The sequence below is a fragment of the Ictalurus punctatus genome, chromosome 13, assembly GCF_001660625.3.
Source record: "Ictalurus punctatus breed USDA103 chromosome 13, Coco_2.0, whole genome shotgun sequence".
NCBI classification, from domain to species: domain Eukaryota; kingdom Metazoa; phylum Chordata; class Actinopteri; order Siluriformes; family Ictaluridae; genus Ictalurus; species Ictalurus punctatus.
This window is the reverse complement of record NC_030428.2, coordinates 18,880,228-18,899,493: the sequence shown is the minus strand read 5'-3', so window position 1 is coordinate 18,899,493 and position 19,266 is coordinate 18,880,228. Positions and strand designations below refer to the sequence as shown.

Below are 19,266 nucleotides of genomic sequence, written 5' to 3'. Positions count from 1 at the left end.
ATGCATGTCATGGCACACTCTTCCTCACCAGGACAGGCCCTCTTCCTAAAGGTTACAGCTCACCATCCTACTCATTTCTGACAATAGCAAGGAAGACACTTGCCTGGGTTCAAACAAGCTGCCACTGAACTCTGGATCCAAACAACCTGTAACTTTGGATCGTGTCATTGTCAAGTTGATGCAATGAGTCAGCTTGAGTGACAGCCATCTGTGTGTGAGTATCCATCCCCATGTTTAAAAACAGCAAGATTCTGGCACTGTAGTACATCAGGATTGCTCTAAAGTAGGTCAGCATTAATAAGGGTCTGCATTCTACTGAAGAGTGAAGGTTTAGATATTCCCAGAAAGAAAATGTTTGATCAATTTCAAATGAATGAAGTCCTAAGAAATAGTATAAACATAACATTAATCACAGTAACTTTTACAAGAAATCTGGTCTCGTAAGAAATTCAGTCAAGGGTATGATAGTTTGATTTTGTTTGGTTTCACATAAATGAAGGTAGAAAGGAATCTGTAAGAAAATCTGTTAACTTGTATACTGCTCTGACACTAGCATTAAACTTTATATAAATTGAGCCATGCAAGTTATGAATTTCATGTTTTGTTTGTTTGTTTGTTTTTTTTACATGTGATTCTGTGACTACTATGTGATCATATGAAAAATGTGATGTAATTTTTATCATGTTATGTCATGAAATTGTACATGTGACTTACATTGACATTTATTGCATTTGGCAGAAATATTTAAAAAAAAAAAAAATTTTTAATAAAGAGTGTTGATTTAAGTACTCCATGAAGAAGTTAGTCTTTAGTTGTGTGAAAACAATCAGTCACTCGGCTGTTTGGACATCTATGGGAAGTTCATTCGACCACCTAGGTGCTGTCACAGAATGGTAGAGGAGGCAGATGCAAGAGTAGATTTAGTTTATTACAGTTGAAAACACACAAAAGATAAAGACCATGAAACAAAACAATGAGTAACAAACATGAACATGACATGAATTAGGCTACAATGAAAGACAACAGTAACAAAAGACAAAGCTAGACACCAAGTCCTTTCCAAGACATAACTTAAATACAAATCTATAATTAAACAAACATGAATCAGGTGCAGTCATGTGATGTAGGTGTTGTGGTCATGTGATTTGCAGTGGATGATGGGAGTCAAATACCATGACTGGTGCCAGAACAGAGAAGAGCTTGATGCATGCCTTCGTTCTACCCTGAAAGATGGTGGGAGTGCTAGAGACTTCAAGTAAGTGCATGTGAAACACACGTGAAAATAACTCCATATGCTTCCACAACTCAACATATGAAAAAATAACTTGAAAATCAATTAAAAATGCAAGAAAATCACATTTGTAAAAATAAAAACACATGCATTACATGTGAACAGCCCATATGTGACAAATGTGTGAAACATGTAGGCTGTGTACAAAATCACGTACTGTGACAGTACCTACTGCATTCAATTCAGTACCTACTGCTCAGCCATTGATACAGTACATACTGATCAGTAAATGCATGTATTATGAATGCAATCCAAACATACTACATCTGCAATGTTGGCACTGACATGTGACTTACAACTTCAAAAGAGCCGACAAGCTGCCTTCCGCCTTTTTTGATTCTGCTCTACCAGTCCCGTTGCCTTATGGGATAGTGCAGTGTCCATTGCCTCCATACTACAAAATCTCGGTAGGTCATCCGGGCATGTTTTTTATTTTATTTTAGGATTATTGCATACACTCATACACATACCCCCCCTTTTTTTTTTGCATTCTAATAATATACCCTTTCTACACAAATACACGCACACATACAGTACACATTATTTACAATTCAAATTTATTCTCCTTTTGGGCCATGTGCATGTGCCTCAGCGTGAATGAGTCGCAGTCCCCATGTGCCAGAGTGTCAGAGACGATTAGAATATCCCATGTGACCACAGTGCACACCAATGCCTCTCCACAGGGGACAAGGAACAAGTGATGAGGGGAGGAGTAGAGGGAGGGAACAAAGGATGATGTGTGTAGAGGGGTGGCTGTTCTGTCTCTTTAATTTGGTTGATGAAGATCCTTCACTCTGGGGACCTGACACAGGTTACGCTCATACTAATCACTCACACCATAGACGCAAGTGCAGCTCAGCAAAGTGCTCCTCCTCTCCCACCCTGTCTCTAAGACTAGCTGGACACAAGTGCTCCCTCTCTTTTGCTTTACCACCATCTTTTTCACAGCGTTCCAAAAGTGCAGGGACATCCAATCTCTCTCTCTCTCTCTCTCTCTCTCTCGCTCTCTCTCTCTCCGCTTTTTCCTTCTTCATCTGCCTTTTTCTTTTTTTTTCTTCCCCTCCTTCCAGCAGCGGCACGCGCCTCACTTCCCGATTATGTGCAGTGTGCGATGAGCGTACAAGCCAGGCAGCGAACAGGGTAAACACAGAGTAGATGAGAGCTAAAAGGACTCAAAGAGGAGGGAGAAGAGGAAGGTGAAGAGCAAACCCGAAGGGTTTGACAAGGACAGATGAAAGGGGAGAGTTTGTGAAGGGTTTGGATTTTACCCATGTGAAGTATCTCCATCTGATATTTTGATTCTGCTGGCAAAGGACACAATTAAGGTACGTCAATCTTTTTCCTCTCTATTGCTCTTTGCGCTGTGTGTGTGTGTTCATTCTTGTGAGTGTGTATTTGCTGACGTTAGGTTTTTCAGTGGAGCAGTAATGAATTCACTGAACAGATATTGAGGTCAGAGGAGTGCTAAGAGTGAAGAGAGAATTGTTTTAATGTATTATTATTATTATTATTATTATTATTATTATTATTATTATTTATAAATAAAGCTTCTAACTCTTGGAAAACCTTATTGTGGCACCTGATTACCCATGCTCAGCTTAAGTTTAGCCCACTAGCAGGGAGATGCACTTACTTTTTTATCCTTCTCTATCTGATAAGCCCAGGGCACTTTACACAGTTCAGCAGTCAGTCCTTGTGCTCTTGGAAGTAACACATTTATTTCCCCTATTTTGGAAGAGAAAGAGAGTGTGCAGGTGTGTGTGTGTCTGTAATACAGTGGGCATAGAGGTACATTACAAGAGGTAATTCTGCTGATATATGGTTGTTTTTCTGGCTTGACATTAAAGGATGAGATAAAAGTGAACTCCACACAGCACAGATGGAATGACTGAAGTCACAGGGCTCTGATTACTACTCAACACCATGTGCAGTTTCAGTAACCATGTGTAGATGTGAATGTGGACTTGGTGTGCAAGCTTTATCATTCCCTTTTCAATGTACACATTATACATTTACATATGAAAGCATGTGTGCTTTTGTGTTGGTCTGTGCTGCTAATTGTTCAAAACAGAGGTTCAGATGGTATTATAAGAATTTGGGCCTTTTTTAAGTGATTCTGGAAAAGACGAAAAATTTATGACAGTCCTGGGGACCACAAGTGGATGATTCATATGAGAGTGTGTACAGATGATAATAGATTCTCAGCGGAGATGAGTCAATCATGTCAAACATAACAATGAACATTAATGCCGATATTGCATTCAGCAAGAGAATGTTCTGTATTGGCACATGCATACACTTTTAGAATGTAAATAAAGTCAGATCCAGAACCCTTTAGTATTCTTTGCTTATTGCTAACTTATATATATATATATATATATATAAATAAAGAAAGCATTTACGACATATGTCCCAAAATTCTTCACACATAAAAGAAATGCATTTTTTTTTATAGCAAAATGTCTTTCAAAATGTTTAATATTTAGTTTATATTTTAGATTTTTCAGATAGCCTCTCTTTAAGAATGCCTTTGACAAAATAAGTACATCTTGAAATCATTCTGATGGTTGGATCAGGAATCTATCGCAAGGTTGCAATGGACTTTAACAGGAAACATGCCAAGCACATCACACATGACACTGCTACCAGACTTGTTAACAAATAAAAAAAAAAACACTGGAAGTGTTGTGGATCAACCATGAAGTGGACCTCCATGAACATCCACTGACCGATGTGGTGCTGGCAAGCATCTCCTATGTATGGAGACTTTTCGGACAAGCTGTGTATGTATGTATGAATGTATGTATGTATGTATAATATATATATATGTCTACACACCCTTCTCAACAATCACATTCAGTCTCATGTTCAAAAGTAATTATCATACAGCTGTCATCGATGAAATTAAATTTGGGCTTAAGCAGAAAAGACCAGCTGTTTTTATAGTATTTTCTCAACATCTTGGTTTCATCTGACTGCTGAAGCCATGATCTGCAAAGAGCTTACAAACATGTACAGGGTCTTACTGTGGAAAGGAATTGATTAGGAGAGGAGTATAAAAAAAATTCCAAAACATTTGATGCACCATAGAATAAAACTTACCAGGGAGGCTGCAAAGAGACCTACAGCAACATTGATGGAGCTGCATGCATATCTAACAAGTACTTATTACTCTCTACATGTGACAACAGTCTCTCATATTCTTCACATGTCTGGGCTATGGGTAGAGTGGCTAGACAGAAGCCATTTCTCACAAAAAGTATCCAAGCCCAACTCAATCACCCCAAAACATGTGGCAAAATTGGTCTGACGACACCAATTCCAAAAGGTATAATAATGACATAATTTCAAAAGGTATGTTTGCCACAAAAAGCACATCAAAAGAATGCCATTTCACCATAACACAATGAATCATGGTGGTGGCAGCATCATGCTTTGAACTGGGGCTTTTATCAAGGTGGGGGGAATAATGGATAGCTACAAATACCAGCCAATTCTAGTGCAAAACATTCAGATGTCTGTTATTAAGCTAGTAAGAATTTCACATTTCAGCACGACAGTGACCCAAAACATGCATCCAAATCAACAAAGGAATGGCTTAACCAAAAGAAGATCAATGTTTTTGAATGACCTCGACAGAGCCCAGACCTGAATCCAACTAAAAATCAGTGGGGTGATCTTAAGAGGGCTGTGCACAGGAGATGCCCTCACGATTTGACGGATCTAAAATGTTTTGGAAGAAAGACTGGGAAAATATTCAGTCAAAATGTGCCATGCTGATAGATCCCTACCCAAAAAGACTGAGTGGTGTAATAAAATCAAATAGTGCTTCAACAAAGTATTACTTTAGCATTAGTTTTCCTACTTTCCCCTAAAATGTTTCTTATTGTTTTCACTTATTTTATATATGCTGTTATTTCACATTGAGTATGGAAAAAGTTCTGCCATTATTTATCGTTGATATCTTTAATTTTTAATAATCACAAAACCCTGCCATTTTAGCAGGGGTGTGTGTGTATATATATATATATATATATATATATATATATATATATATATATATATATCTCCATTGTGTATATACAGTATTGTGTAGGATAGCATTACAAAGATTATGATCTTTGACATTATAGATTAAACCACCTACTGTGAGGTGAGATTACCCATTAGTGACATACATACAGTGTAGACAGAGTATGGGATCATATATGCTTTGTTCTGTTCCCCTGTGTAATAGGGAGGCAGATGCTATTGCTTCTGAGCCTGATAAACCATTTAAAATATATAGAGAGACACTGACTGTGAATTCACAACACGGTGCCTTTTAAAACTGCCAGAAGGTGTAACAAACAACTTCCCATGATTCCAGGGCGGGGATAATATCACATTACTGCTGGGCAGGTGGCTGTTGACAGCACATTTTGAATTTGAAACACACGCCTACAGATTGATGCTGAACACATTTTAACAGGTAGACAAATACCTTCATTACAGTATATTGTGATATATTGTGAAAAACAGATTCTTAAGAAGGCACTGACTATACTAAACAATCCCACTCACATCCTTTACTCTGAATTTGAAATCCTTCCTTCACATCAGTAATACAGCACTCCAAAGTTTACAGACTGTGAGAGCGTCAAGATCTTTTATTACAAATGCTGTGTCAGCTGTTAATGTTTATCTAAAGTATGGATGTGGCGGTATAGGTGAATGTGTGTATGTATGCGTGTGTGTGTGTGTGTGTGTGTGTGTTGTTATTGTTTATTATTATTGTTATTATTATTATTATTATTATTAGTAGTAGTAGTAGTAGTAGTAGTAGTATTTTATGTATGTATTTTTTGGTTTTAAGGTTGTGGTTTTTGTCTTTGTACTAATTTGGTCACTAGATGCTGCAATGGAAATTGCCCTTTCAAAGGACAATAAAGATTTACTTACTTACTATATTGACATATGGGAAATCCACACAGGATGCCTGTTCTATAAATGTCACTTTCCTAAGAACAGAAACCCATCACAGCTGTTTCTGTATATTTTATACAAAAGGAGAATGTGGCTGGATTTGATTTGATAAGATAATGTATGAATGGTGCACATGCCACCCTTTTTAACTTTAATACAAATGTTATTGTCAAATTGTTACCAGTTTGCAAGTGTGAGACCACATTAGAGCTGATGTGTCTATTAGTTATAAATATTTTAGTCTTGTAGAGAAGTCCAAATGTAAGTACTATGCATTTAAGCTATTACTAATGTTGCACAGCGAATTGAATGTGTGGTAGTATTAAGTGTCATTAAATTTAATTATGTAATGCTGGCAACCTAGAATTTTCTCCCCTGCAATATACATCTGTTGTTATTTTACCCCTAGCATAGTGCATTAGTCTGAGTGTCAGTGGCTCTTTGGTGGACTTTATATATGCATCACTCCTAGACTTAATAATGGTCAGAACACAGAGTAACGTATTTTATAAGGTCAAATCAGACATTAGCAATAATTAAAAAATAAAGAAGCAATAATGTCTAGTTTAGAAAATTAATAAATGTAATTATTTCTGCTCACATTAGCCCTTTGTTTTTACAAACACAGTTAAGTCCTGAGCCATTTGCCTCAGTAGGATCAGTAACCTGATGTTCTTCATCTCCCTGCTGAAACTAATGCAGGACTAGTACAGAAAATAAGAGCACATATTCCCTGGACTGACTGTAGAAGCACACACCTTAATGAGCAGGTCTCCTTTGACCATTGGTGTACACAAATGGATCAGATAAAGAAAAAATCAAAAGAAAAAAGGAGACAAAAAGATTCTCCGATTTTCCCGCTGGGTGCTCTGATGACTAATCAGCTGAAAGCACATGGGAACGACGAGACTCAGGAGTAGGAGAAGTAGCATTCCCTCCATCCTTTGACACTCGCTCTCTCTGTGAGTTAGTGACTGTATCCCTTCTCTCTCTTGCTCATCAGAACTCATTTGGGCATCCAAAGCAGAGAGAGTGCAGTGTTGAAGAGGGTCTGTGCCAGGGAGAGAAGCAGCATCAGATTTATAATCAGATATGGGTTAAATACAAAAAATGTCTGTTTTGCTGTCTGAAGGCTGTTCATTACACAGAAAATGATTAACTTGCACAAGTATTAAATGATAAATTCCACTCTTAATTTTATCATAATGTGTAAACCAGAGCACACAATACATAGTAATGGAGGACTAAAATTCTGAAGTACAAAAATGACATTTAGAATAATCGCACACAAATGTGTAAAAAAGGTCACAATGATTGTACAAATAAAATAAATTTTTCTGTTTTGAAGCTCTTTTGTCTTGATTCATACATACATACATACATACACACACATATATAGACATATCAAGACACATATACATATACATATACACATATATATATATATATATATATATATATATATATATATATATATATATATATATATATATATATATATATACACATGGGAGTATAGGGAGTTTAAATGACAGGGCTGGATGATTTGATTTATTTTTATTCATTTTTTAGGATGGGTAAATACGGTTATATCCTGAGCTCAGGTTACTATGTGTGCTGATGTTCACACTGTCACGAACCTCGAATCGGCACGGAAGCAGGAGCGGGCAGCAGGTGTAGAGCATCGTATCGGAAAGTACAAGAAACGTAGTCGTAGGACAGGCAAAGGTCAAGCGATCGGGCGAACAACACAAACGGGGTCAGGAAGAGAGTGTAGTCGAATTGGAAACAAGGGTCGAGGATCACGAGAAGACAAACAAACTAGAACGGCTTGGTAATGCAGAGAAACGAGTTGACTAGTTGAGCGTATACTTCGCATAGATTCTGGCTGAATGACTTCCCTAAGTACTAGCGGCGAGAACGTGTGTGTGTGTGATTGGTGCCAGGTGTGACTGATCAGAACTCCGGGGATGGTGAGCGCATGCGTGCATGAGAAGTGAGTGTTGCATCTTGGGAATTTGAGTTCTGATCTGACTGAGCTGTGACACACACTGTCCAAAACATACTAGTAGGTGGACTGTCTGCTCTAAATATTGCCTCTAGGTGTGAATGTGTATGTGTGCATGGTGAGTTATGATGGACTGGTGTACCATTCAGAGTAAATTCCCACCTCACACTAAGTCTTCCCAGGATAGAATGCACAGACACCATAACCAGGATGGTTACTGAAGATAAATAAATGATTTTATTTACTTATTTATTTATCATTTTCCCTTTTGGAAATGTTTGAAAATCAATTTTCACAATCACAAGCCTGACACATACCAAAAAATTTACACATGAAAAATTCATCTGAACCATTTATGTAGATTGGGTAGTTGGCCGAATATGGCGAACTTCATTCGTGTGATAAAGCAAAATCAGATATGACAGTCAACCAATATTCTAACTCGTGTTTGCTGTTTCTTTCATTTAATTTTAAAACTTTATATATATATATATATATATATATATATATATATATATATATATATATGATAAAGTTTTCGATATATGACAAATTTCCGTTACAGAAAAACAATCCACAGATCTTTTCATTACATAACTGATTTTTTTCTATGTCATTTCTGAAAGTTAAAGCTATGACATGCTATATTACTAAACACGCCACACATTACTTATGAAAAGAATGTATTTCTGCACACCTTCTCAGAAAAAATAAATCACCACTCTCTGCTTTCTTATTAAGAACAAAAGTTCAGCTGTTTATCTACAGCGCACGAAAAAATTCTTTCAGAGTGTGGACAGCGGCTCAATACATACTACGTCAAGGGAGATGTCCCCAAAAGGCAATGTAGCAATGATGAAGTTCCATTATGGATTTGAATGAACAGATGAATGAGGCATGAGCTGCTTTAGGAGAATTGCACTGTAGTCTAACTCACAGAGATGGCAGTAGAAGAGATCTAGGGTAATCCTGTGGGTTTTTGGTGTAACTGACTATCACCTGTCACTATTGTAGAGGATATGGTTGTAAAGAGATGATGAGGAGGCTACTGATATGGGTGAAGATATAAACCCCACTTGTTTGAGCCCTGAGTTTTCAACCTCTCCCTGCCTATCATTTTCAAGTTCATGTCTTACTCTTCACTCCATATCTCAGTGGTCTGTCTTTTTCTTATTTTATTCGCTTGCCTTGCCTGCTTTCAATCAACTTATGTTCTTTTATTTCCTTACGCCCACCTCTACCTGCCCATTTTAATGTCAGGATAGAGTGTCTCACTTTCTAGCTCACAAAGTGATGATGGCAGTTAGACTCTAACAGCTTTTAACTGTCTTAATGTGTGTCTTCGAGCAGTATGTGTTTGCAATGAACTGTTGAACTGTGTGTGGTTTGGGGGACGGGCATTAAAAAAAACAATTTTGATATGGACCAAATGTCATGTTCCCACAAGTAATGGAATATCTGACCCCCCACCATAGATAGATAGATAGATAAAGGAGTGAAAAGGTTTCCTTTTGGTAGCTAAAGTTACAGGAGTTGGTTTGCACCCAATGCCACATTAGTCCTCTCAAATCATCCGAATCCGATCGATAGTTAAGATTATTTGGCGTGCTGCAACTCACTTTACCTTAGGCTATTTAAAATTTAAACAACCCAATAAAGTGAATCCTCTTAACTCTCATAAGCTCTAAAAGTCCAGAGTGTGTGTGAGCATGTGTATAACGATTAGATCACTGTCCTGTTATGATTTCTGTCACTGATTATTATTGTTACATCCTTTTTAATAAAGGAGATAATGACAGAACTGATGACTTTCACACCTGTTTGCTCCTAAGTTTGAAAAGAATATCATGACAGAATGTATGACTTTCATACCTCTTTACTCCTAAGTCATCTCTTCGATTCCTCCCTTTATTTACTCATTCAGCACAGCACTCTTAAACTGCTGCAATGCTGACACGTCTTCTCAATTAACTTGTATTGCTCTATTTCTTTTCACCTCTCTCTCTGACACACATGTAAACACACGCACCTGGCGCGCACGCACACACACACACACACACACACACACACACACACACACACACACACACACACACAGACAGAGAGACAATCAGCAGAAGGGAGGCTAAACATCTCAAATTAAGGTCTGGCTGTGATGGATGTTCCCTTATCTGGGAGAGATATTGCACCTGTTTCCCCCCTGAATGATAGCCACTTCTCCCCATCATTTATATTGATTTGTCTCCATTTTCACTCACTGCTCGTACACACACACACATGCACACACACACGCATACACACACACACACACACACACACACACACTGAACTTTAGCGAGTTCATTTTCTTTAGTCAGACAGTTTTATTTATTTATTTATTTATTTATTCATTTATTTAGACAAATTTTGCTCTCTGGAATATCTTCCTGAGTTTGGTAAGGAAGTAAATATGTCTTTATCTCATTTTAAACAATACATTTAAACATTTGCATTTTAATAAGGCTACTTACAGTTTCTTACAATGATTTTAGCAGAAATTTCAGAACCTTGATGTAATTTTTCAAAACTCTAGACACAAATGGACACAAACTCCAGACGCATGTAACCGTGTTCCCTGAGAAGGGAATGAGACGTTGCGTGAGCTTCACGCTGTGGGAAGTGCCCTCACGCGTGGCTGGTATATGAAGCTTGTCTGAAATCACGCCTATTTATAGGCCTGCCGTGGTCAGGTTATGTGGCAATTAAGCGTGTTGCATGATTATAAAAACAGCACTGTGAACCACGCCATCAGCCTCTGTTATCTGAAGCGAAGAGGGAATTCACAGGCATGCCCCAGTATGACAAAGCTACGCAATGTCTCATTTCCTTCTTAGGGAACAGGGTTGCATGCGTAACCCAGACGTTTCCTTTCAAAGGGAACTCAACGTTGTGTGAGCTTCATGCAGAGGGAACGACAATACTCACTCCGTCATACTGAGGGTATGGCCTGTTCAAAAGATCCAAGCCTGAGCGTCACTGCAAGATGGGGTGGAATGCATGTCCAGTCTGCAATATCGAATTCATGTGTGCAGCGTAGACCACCCTGCCACAGCACACACCCTATAAGGGTACCCTTTGGTATAAAGCCTTCGAAGAGACAACCCCCTAGTGGAATGAGCTCTTATGCCCAGACCACGCGCTCCATATGCGATAGAGATGCTTCCACTATCCAATTAGAGATGCGCTGCTTCGACACTGTATCACCTCTACTGTTGCCGCCAAAGCAGACCAGCAACTGATCCAACTTACGTCACTGGGTGGTGCGGTGGATGTAAGTACAGAGAGAACCTTACTGGGCAAAGTAGGTACAATTTCTCTTGTTCCGGTCTAACGAACAGAGAAGGGCAGAAAGCCTGAGCACTTCCGGCTGGGCAGCAGACGTAGGCACTTTAGGAATATATTCCGGCCTAGGATATAGGAAGGCCTTGGCTAATCCAGGGGAACCAGAGAGAGCTTGTAGATCTCCTACTTGCTTGAGAAATGTCAGGGCCAGCATAAGAGCTACCTTAAAACTCAGAAGCTTCTCTGAGGCTGACTCTAAGGGATCAAATGGAGCACCTGACAGACCTTCCAGGACCACAGAAAGTTCCCAGGAAGGTATGCTTGGTCTGTAGATCGGTCTAAGCCACCTGACACCACACATAAGCCTCGATGTTAGAAGATGTTGTCCCACAGAGGCTCCATCAATAGGTGCGTGGCTGGCCAAAATGGCAGCCACGTAGATCCTGATTAAAGAAGGAGCCAACCCTGCTGAGAAACGTCCTTGTAAGAACTCCAGGAGTGTAGCTATTGTGCAGTTTACTAGACAAAATGTCACCACTTGAGCGCTGTTGAATTCATGCACTAGAGTCTAAGTTTTCGCTCAAAACCGCAACGCCTTCTCAACGGTGTCTGGATGCGGTTACGAGTGAAAACTCTGAAGTTGCATGTAGAAAACAGAAAAGCATGCCCTTTTTTGGGTCTTTAACAGAGACACCGAGGTTGGGGATTTTGTGGATTTTGAGCACTCGCCTTAAAGCTGTGTGTCTTTGAGCGCTGGCTGTAAAAAAAAAAAAACAGGATGTATGTTTTTACTGGACTTTCTTCAGATTTAAGCGTTCTATCAATTTTTCCATTTCATCTATTTGTCTAGCAAGATTAGAGAGTCTCACTATTTTCCCATGTCTTTGACTTAATTTCCTAATGTATTCAGTCCTCCTGTATTTAGCACATTCTTTTATCATTTCAGCTTCAGCTGTCATTTGATTTAAGACACTCAGTATGCTATCACATTCTTTCACTACACAATAATTTTTCCATATCAGCTTTTCAGTTCTTTTTACATCCAGCGTGTCGAGCTGTAGATCTCTCAGTTCTTGCTGGGTGTGTATAATGTCCGGAACAGCTTTCTCAATGGCCCCCGAACCAGAAGACTTTCCAATCCATCTTCCTCCATGTTGTTGTCTTGCTCTCCTCCTCCTTCTTCTTTTTCTCCTCACATGGTTCTGTTTCCCCGGACTGTCAAGGTTGAGGTTCTTTACATAGTTAATTATAATACAGTCTTAATCATTTTCACATAACATAATATAATACATCAGCTTGTATTTTACATTAAGCTGGAAATAATGGTAGGACTGAGGCTACATATATCTGAGATCCAAATCTCCTATAATACCCTCTCCTGGAGACTTAGTCCTAAAGTTCCAAGTATTATTATCTATTAACCCCACAGAGCCTGGGTAGGGTAGTACAAACAGAAGATAATCATCCCACCACATTTGGACACCTAGCTTGAATTCGGCTAGAATTTGAAAATGCCATTGGCCAAATAAAATTTAGGAATCAGGGTACACTCCCACCCTTCTGGGTCCCTGTTCAAAACATGTGAATTTAAGGGGCCTAATCCATGTAAAAACCATGGTTGGAAGCATTCAGAATCCTTGGGCAATGAGCGTAAGTAATTAATGTGAAGCCAGCAGCGGGTAATACCCTTGGGCGGTCCCCCGTTCCTCAAGATTCCCTCAGGACACCAGCCTCTGGGAATAAGTTCCATTTTCACTTCCCCATTGGCCCTTGGGACTTTCAGTATTACTGCAGGCTGTAAAACAGATATTTTTTATATATATTAAGCACATGCCCATCGTCCTGTTGGCTGCCATACCACTTTATACCCCTCTACTATGATGCTAGCCATTTCTTTGAATTCCAACAGATTGTAAAATATTCTACCTCCGTGTGTCTCTACCACCCAGTACTTCCTTGGGTTTACAACTTGACACCAATCTGGAGTGACAGTAGCACCTCTCTCGTCTAACGAGAGTTCACATTTTACTAAGTAAAACTTCTGAATATATTTTCTAGTGTACTATTTTTCTTGTGTACAGATATTCCAGTGGATATCATCTGTATAGGGGTTAATTCCCCATTTTGTCCCCACACTTTTGTGTGTCTACATGCACAGTCCGAACATACATGCTTATAGTCTGTAGTTAACATATAATATCGCTTAATTGGATTGTCCAAACATAAATCACATCTTTCTAATCTTCTAGGAGCTTTTCTTTTGGGGATTGGTACAATCATGTCTTTTAGGTTCATGTCTTCTTCCTATTTGGATAAGACATCTTGTGAGTCCTCACAGGTACAACACTTGCAATTAACTATTCTACAAACTTTGCCTAATCTCTTTAGGTCAGTAAAGAAGAATACCATTCCTATCAGTATGGATCCTTGACTGTTGTACAGTTCTCCCATCATTATACATATCGTAGAAAATACAGTTATACATAACATTGTTCTGATTAAGGTTTTTCCATTTCTTACTAAGTTCAGGGCAGTTATATACAATACCCATAAACAGTGTATCATCAATGCAATGAATTTACAGTATGCAAACTGGAATTTGTCTCCTAGGTACAGTACTATCTGTATCAAAATTATTTCCATAATGAGTGAGTAATGCCCTCTGGGTGCCAACAATTTATTCCAAACTTTCGAGCCTGTGAACAGTTGGGCTACTATTGGGCTTACAGATATTCTATATCTAAAGTATATACAAATAAATCCTATTACAGCAGTTATACTCTGGCATTCAGGATTTCTTTGTATGATTTGCCATACTGACCAGGTAATCCAGATAAAATAATAAAAAGCAGGGACCTCAAAGGCCCCTGTAGTCCCAGCCTGGGCTTGGTCCTCACTCAGAGATTCGTTCGTAATTTGTGATGAGTTAATTTCCTCTGTCATTTCTCTAAGGATTGGTTTTAATCAAGATCCCGGATGCAAGTTCAAATCGAAATTTGGTCTGGTCTGGAGGTTCTTGAAGCTGTGTTAATACAGCTGCATTTAGATCTCTATTTAATAGGTTCAAGAAGCCCCTCCTGAGTCTTACCTAGTTCTTCACAGCATGTAACTGCTGTTTTCCCTGAGCTTCTTCTTTTTAGTTTTGACGTAATCACTCTTGTTTAACAGTTTCTCTGTGGCTTCTTGCTTGTATCTTTTTCTATCTTTGAGTAATTTCTGCTTACAACAGCATATACATCCTTTCGCTGTCCATATACAGCATTTCCAAACCCCTAAGAAATGTCCTATTAGCGCTACAAAAAATATACTTATACCCATGACCAGGTACCACCAATGAATTTTTATCCATTCTACAACATCCCACATGGTGTTCCATACAGTCATAGTAGTGTCTGCTATATTCACTGCGACAGCTTTTACGACACCTCCCATCAGTCTAACTCTTTCTCTAAACCATTTCCAGGAAGTTGCTGCCAACTGTCCTTGGTCTACTTGGTGATAATACCAATTTCTATTCCAAATCCAGTACCAGTTATTAGTAGCTACCCCTGGTCCACTATGGTTAATAGTGTCAACATTAGGCATCCAGGGGGCCTCATTTTTATGTCCATTGATTAGTGAAGATACGCATACTCATTCTATTACTTGTCTTCAGACCCTTATTACTACTGGCAAGACTCATTGCTGAAACCTATGTAAGGTTCCCAAACGTAATTTTTCATTGACCATCCTCCGCAGTATGTAAGTGTGCTAGAGGTTCCTGTTGTTATGCCTAGTTCCTTTATTATCTGTGTACCTCTTTCACTAGTCACAGTGGCTTTAATAGGTTTAATATGAACTTTCCTATCATAAGTTTGCGTTGCCCATGGTTCCATTGACCGAGTGGTCCATTTGTTTGTTTCTATGTAGTCCATTTTCTTTCTTACTGGAAGTACATGTGTGTTTATATACTTGACCCTGCTTTGGCTTTGGTCATATGAAAAAATAGGATGTTGCTCATGATGCAACACATCAAGCACTAGATTTGTATGCATTGTTTGGCAAGGCTGGTTTACTCTGTAGTCCCATACTTTTGTGTCTCTGGCTTCCTGTTCTGTGAGGCCTGGGGGAAATCTCCAGTGTGTTATAGGGTGCCACATTAGGTGACCGTCTTTTCCTCTCACATTGAAACTTGTGTGACTAACGGTTTTACTGATTTTCTCATTACACGCACATATTCCTAGATATACTTGAAACTTATAGCCTTCCCTGCTGGTTGCTATAGTGCCGGATTTTCGAAAATCTACTTTGTAACTTGTTCCAGTCATATTGGCCTGTGCTTCCCAATCCTTTTTATAATTTTTACAACTGTGCTCTTTGGCACAGTAGGCTTACACTAGATAGTGGATATCTGCCAATTTATCCCAGTATAGCGTTTCATTCCAATTTTTGCTAGCGTTTACTACCCCTAATACTGATTTTCCTCCATTTGTTCCCATGGTTTCGAGGTGTCTACAGTGTCTTTCAGTGTTTAGGGCGACTGCGAGGGTTAGGGAACTCTTCATTCTTCTGAATGATATATATCCTGCACTACTCTGGTTCCCGTATGCCGCATATGGGATCATTGATACTCCTTCCCAGGTTCCCTCCTGTGCATGTCTATGATTTTTTCTACTACGATGGTTGGTGTATTTTGATACCCATCCTAGATCCCTATAGTTAACTACTGTTCTGGCCTGAAGATGGTTTTGAGCTATGACTAGGCTGTTCCTGTAATGTACATACAATGAGGATTTTTTGCTGCAAGAGACCTGTAGCCCCTGAGCCTTTATGGCCCTGTTATATACATAGGGATACGTAATAGCTCCTATTTGAACCTTAGCGTTATATTTTGTTCCATCCGTAAAACACTCTGAGATCTTTTCTGAGTAAGTAGCTCCCTTTACTCTTACTTTTATTTTGTATTGCAACTTTAACCTTGGGTTCTATGATCTGGTATTAGTCAGTATTTTCAGGCTCTGGTTCCCATTCCTGTATGGTATATACCCCACAGTCGTATATTTCTTCTTTATAGGTTTCTTTAATTATTTGATTCCAAATTTTGATTGTAACTTTCCAAGCATTAGTAATCACCATGCTTGAATGGTTACTCTCCTTTCTAATTATCCTCCAATGGGTATTATTTAGCCTAATTATTCCTCTCAAGCATGAAAATTCTTGGGTATTGTTTTCAGAAACTTCTAAACCCTTAGGTGTAATGTATTTACGCCAATTCCCTATATAATGTTCATCAGAAATTCCTTTGTTCGTGCAGTTTTCCAATTCTTCCCAATCTACAGCTGGCCATTGTTCTTTAATTACTTCTTTCTGGTTTTCCACAGTGAAAGTTAAATTTCTGATAGTTATATTCCTAATGTTTATACAGGGTATTGTTATGTGGATTTGTTTGAATTCTATATACGTGGTATTGCTATGTCTGATCTCTTCATAAGTCATAAAGAGTGGGCTTGTTATCAGTGTGGTTACCACTAATATCTGTACTCCCCATCTACAGGTCTGTGTGCCCCTCCTGGCTGCTTCCTTCTCCAGGCGTATTAAACTTTCTGTGGATGAGTTTCTTCTTAATCTTCTGTGGGTCATCTGAAAGATAAAATTTTGGGGAGGGGAAGGGTTACTTGGTTCCCCTAACCCCTTGTTACATAGCAGAGATTATTATTATGGGCTAGGTAGCCCATGCCATTTTCTTTTTCCAAGCAATCCTTTCTTAATCTTTAACCATCCTGTGTGTTCTCCTCTCACTTCGTTCCTCTTTATCTTGCAGGATTCTGTCTGTATTACGCGATTACATAAAGGCTTTTTCACATTTTGAGTTCCCATACACTATTCACATGTGCTAGGCTATCCTTACCTGTTCTGCCTTCCTCTGGATTCAATCCAGAGTGATTAACATGACCCATGTTGTGTTCTGAAACAAGTCTAGTTTTTCTAGCTAGTTTTTCTGGTGTATACACATTTGATGGGTGTTTGAAGAAAGAGGTCAATATTTTCCATCTTCTGGTCCCTAGCCTAGTTTGTACCTTTTCTACTAGGCCTATGGGCATGTGACAGGTTCTAGTGTTTGCTCCTTGCTTTAGTGTTATCGTTTTTAGAATACCCTTCTAATATTTCACCCCTTGGACAATTCTTTACTTGCCATCCATCCCAATTACAGAGGCAGGTCCTACCTCGCTCTCCGTAGGTGGACACACAGTATGAACATTTCAGACAGTCACATTTTATGTTAACATCTTGTTCAAATATCATTGTTTTCAGGTATTTCACTCTACATGGTCCACAGACCACAATACTATCTATCTGACATTCAGGTAGGTTCCAGTCATCTAAGTTCCATTGAAATATTTAAAGGTCCCCTGAGGTCAACCTTTTATATGGGCCTGAGTCTCTTCTAGGCCCTAGCCACTTCAATCGGCTACTGGGTTCATTACAACAATGAGCCCGGTGTGTAAGGTGTGTAGGTTGACAGGTGATCAGTCTCCAGCCTACCCAGCCTACCCTGGCAACGATCCTTTTCTCGGTCCATTGCCCTTGCTATTACAATTTGCTTAGGGTCCACTATTACCCTTATTATGCCTGCTTGTTTAGTTATCAGGAAACCCTCTATTCCCTGCGCATTCCTCTATCCTGAGGATTTCCTAGGTCTTGTCTACTTTCCTTGTTAAATCTCTTATGGATTGTAGTCTGTTATTCTCCAGTAGCACAGTATTTGATCCAGTTATTTCTTTAACCTGATCATCTGTTCCTAACGCCCTTTTTAACCTACTTCCTTTCCGTTTATGACGTCCAGTTAGGAATACTGCATCACCTACCCTTAACGGATTCTTGCTGATATCACCCTTTTCTAGTGCCCTATGTCTCAGGTATATCTGTGGATTGAAAAAGTACAGGCATTCAGGGATCAATTTGTCCCAGTCCCCTAGTTTCTCATTCCTCACAAACCAGTCTTTTACCTCCCTGATCACTCTATCAGCTATTCGGTTGGTTTCAGGTTGGTATGGCACTGAGTGTACTATTTCAATTCCTTTCCCCGGCACCACTTTTGAATTTTATTACCAATGATATTTGGGGCATTGTCCGTTCGTATGCTCATGGGTCTAGGATGGTGTAAAATCCATTCCTCTAGTCCTGATATTACTACGTCCTCCGTTGCTTGCCTACAGGGTTTTTACGACTGTCCATTTTGTATGGTTATCTATTATTACCAGAAAGTATACATTCTTTGCTTTGGTTTGTTTGCTTCTCGGTCCTGCAAAATCAATACTGATCTGTTGACCTTCAAATTCATATGGTAATTCAGACTGTTGTGTCTTTCTACAGTATTAGTTACTGCTTTTTGGCATTCAGTGCATTCTAACTCTATACCATTATAGATCTTCACTATGTTAGGTATATTTAAGCCTAGCTTATTACACTCGTGCTTGATTACCTTCGTACTTGGGTGTTTTAATTGATCGTGCAAAGTTTGAAGCATTCTTTTTGCATCAGCTTTTGTGACTGCATTTATGTGGTATAACAATCTATCGACCATGTGATTGCCTTCTGCTGTGTCCGTTATCTGTTATGTGTTGCTCACCTGATGATAACAGAATGCTTTGATGTTTTGTCTAAGTGAATTTATTCACTTTATTCAGGCCTCTGACTGTGA

At 39.0% G+C, this 19,266-nt stretch overlaps 1 protein-coding gene across 1 annotated transcript in view; it reads left to right on the top strand.

The window, feature by feature from the left end:
* Positions 1-1,908: 1,908 nt before the first annotated feature.
* LOC108273705 (cadherin-12) overlaps positions 1,909-19,266 on the top strand; it is a 147,424-nt gene continuing 130,066 nt past the window's right edge. Inside the window, exon 1 of the mRNA XM_017483119.3 lies at positions 1,909-2,616. The gene's annotated coding sequence lies outside the window, so the exon portion shown is untranslated. The remainder of the gene's footprint in view (positions 2,617-19,266) is intronic.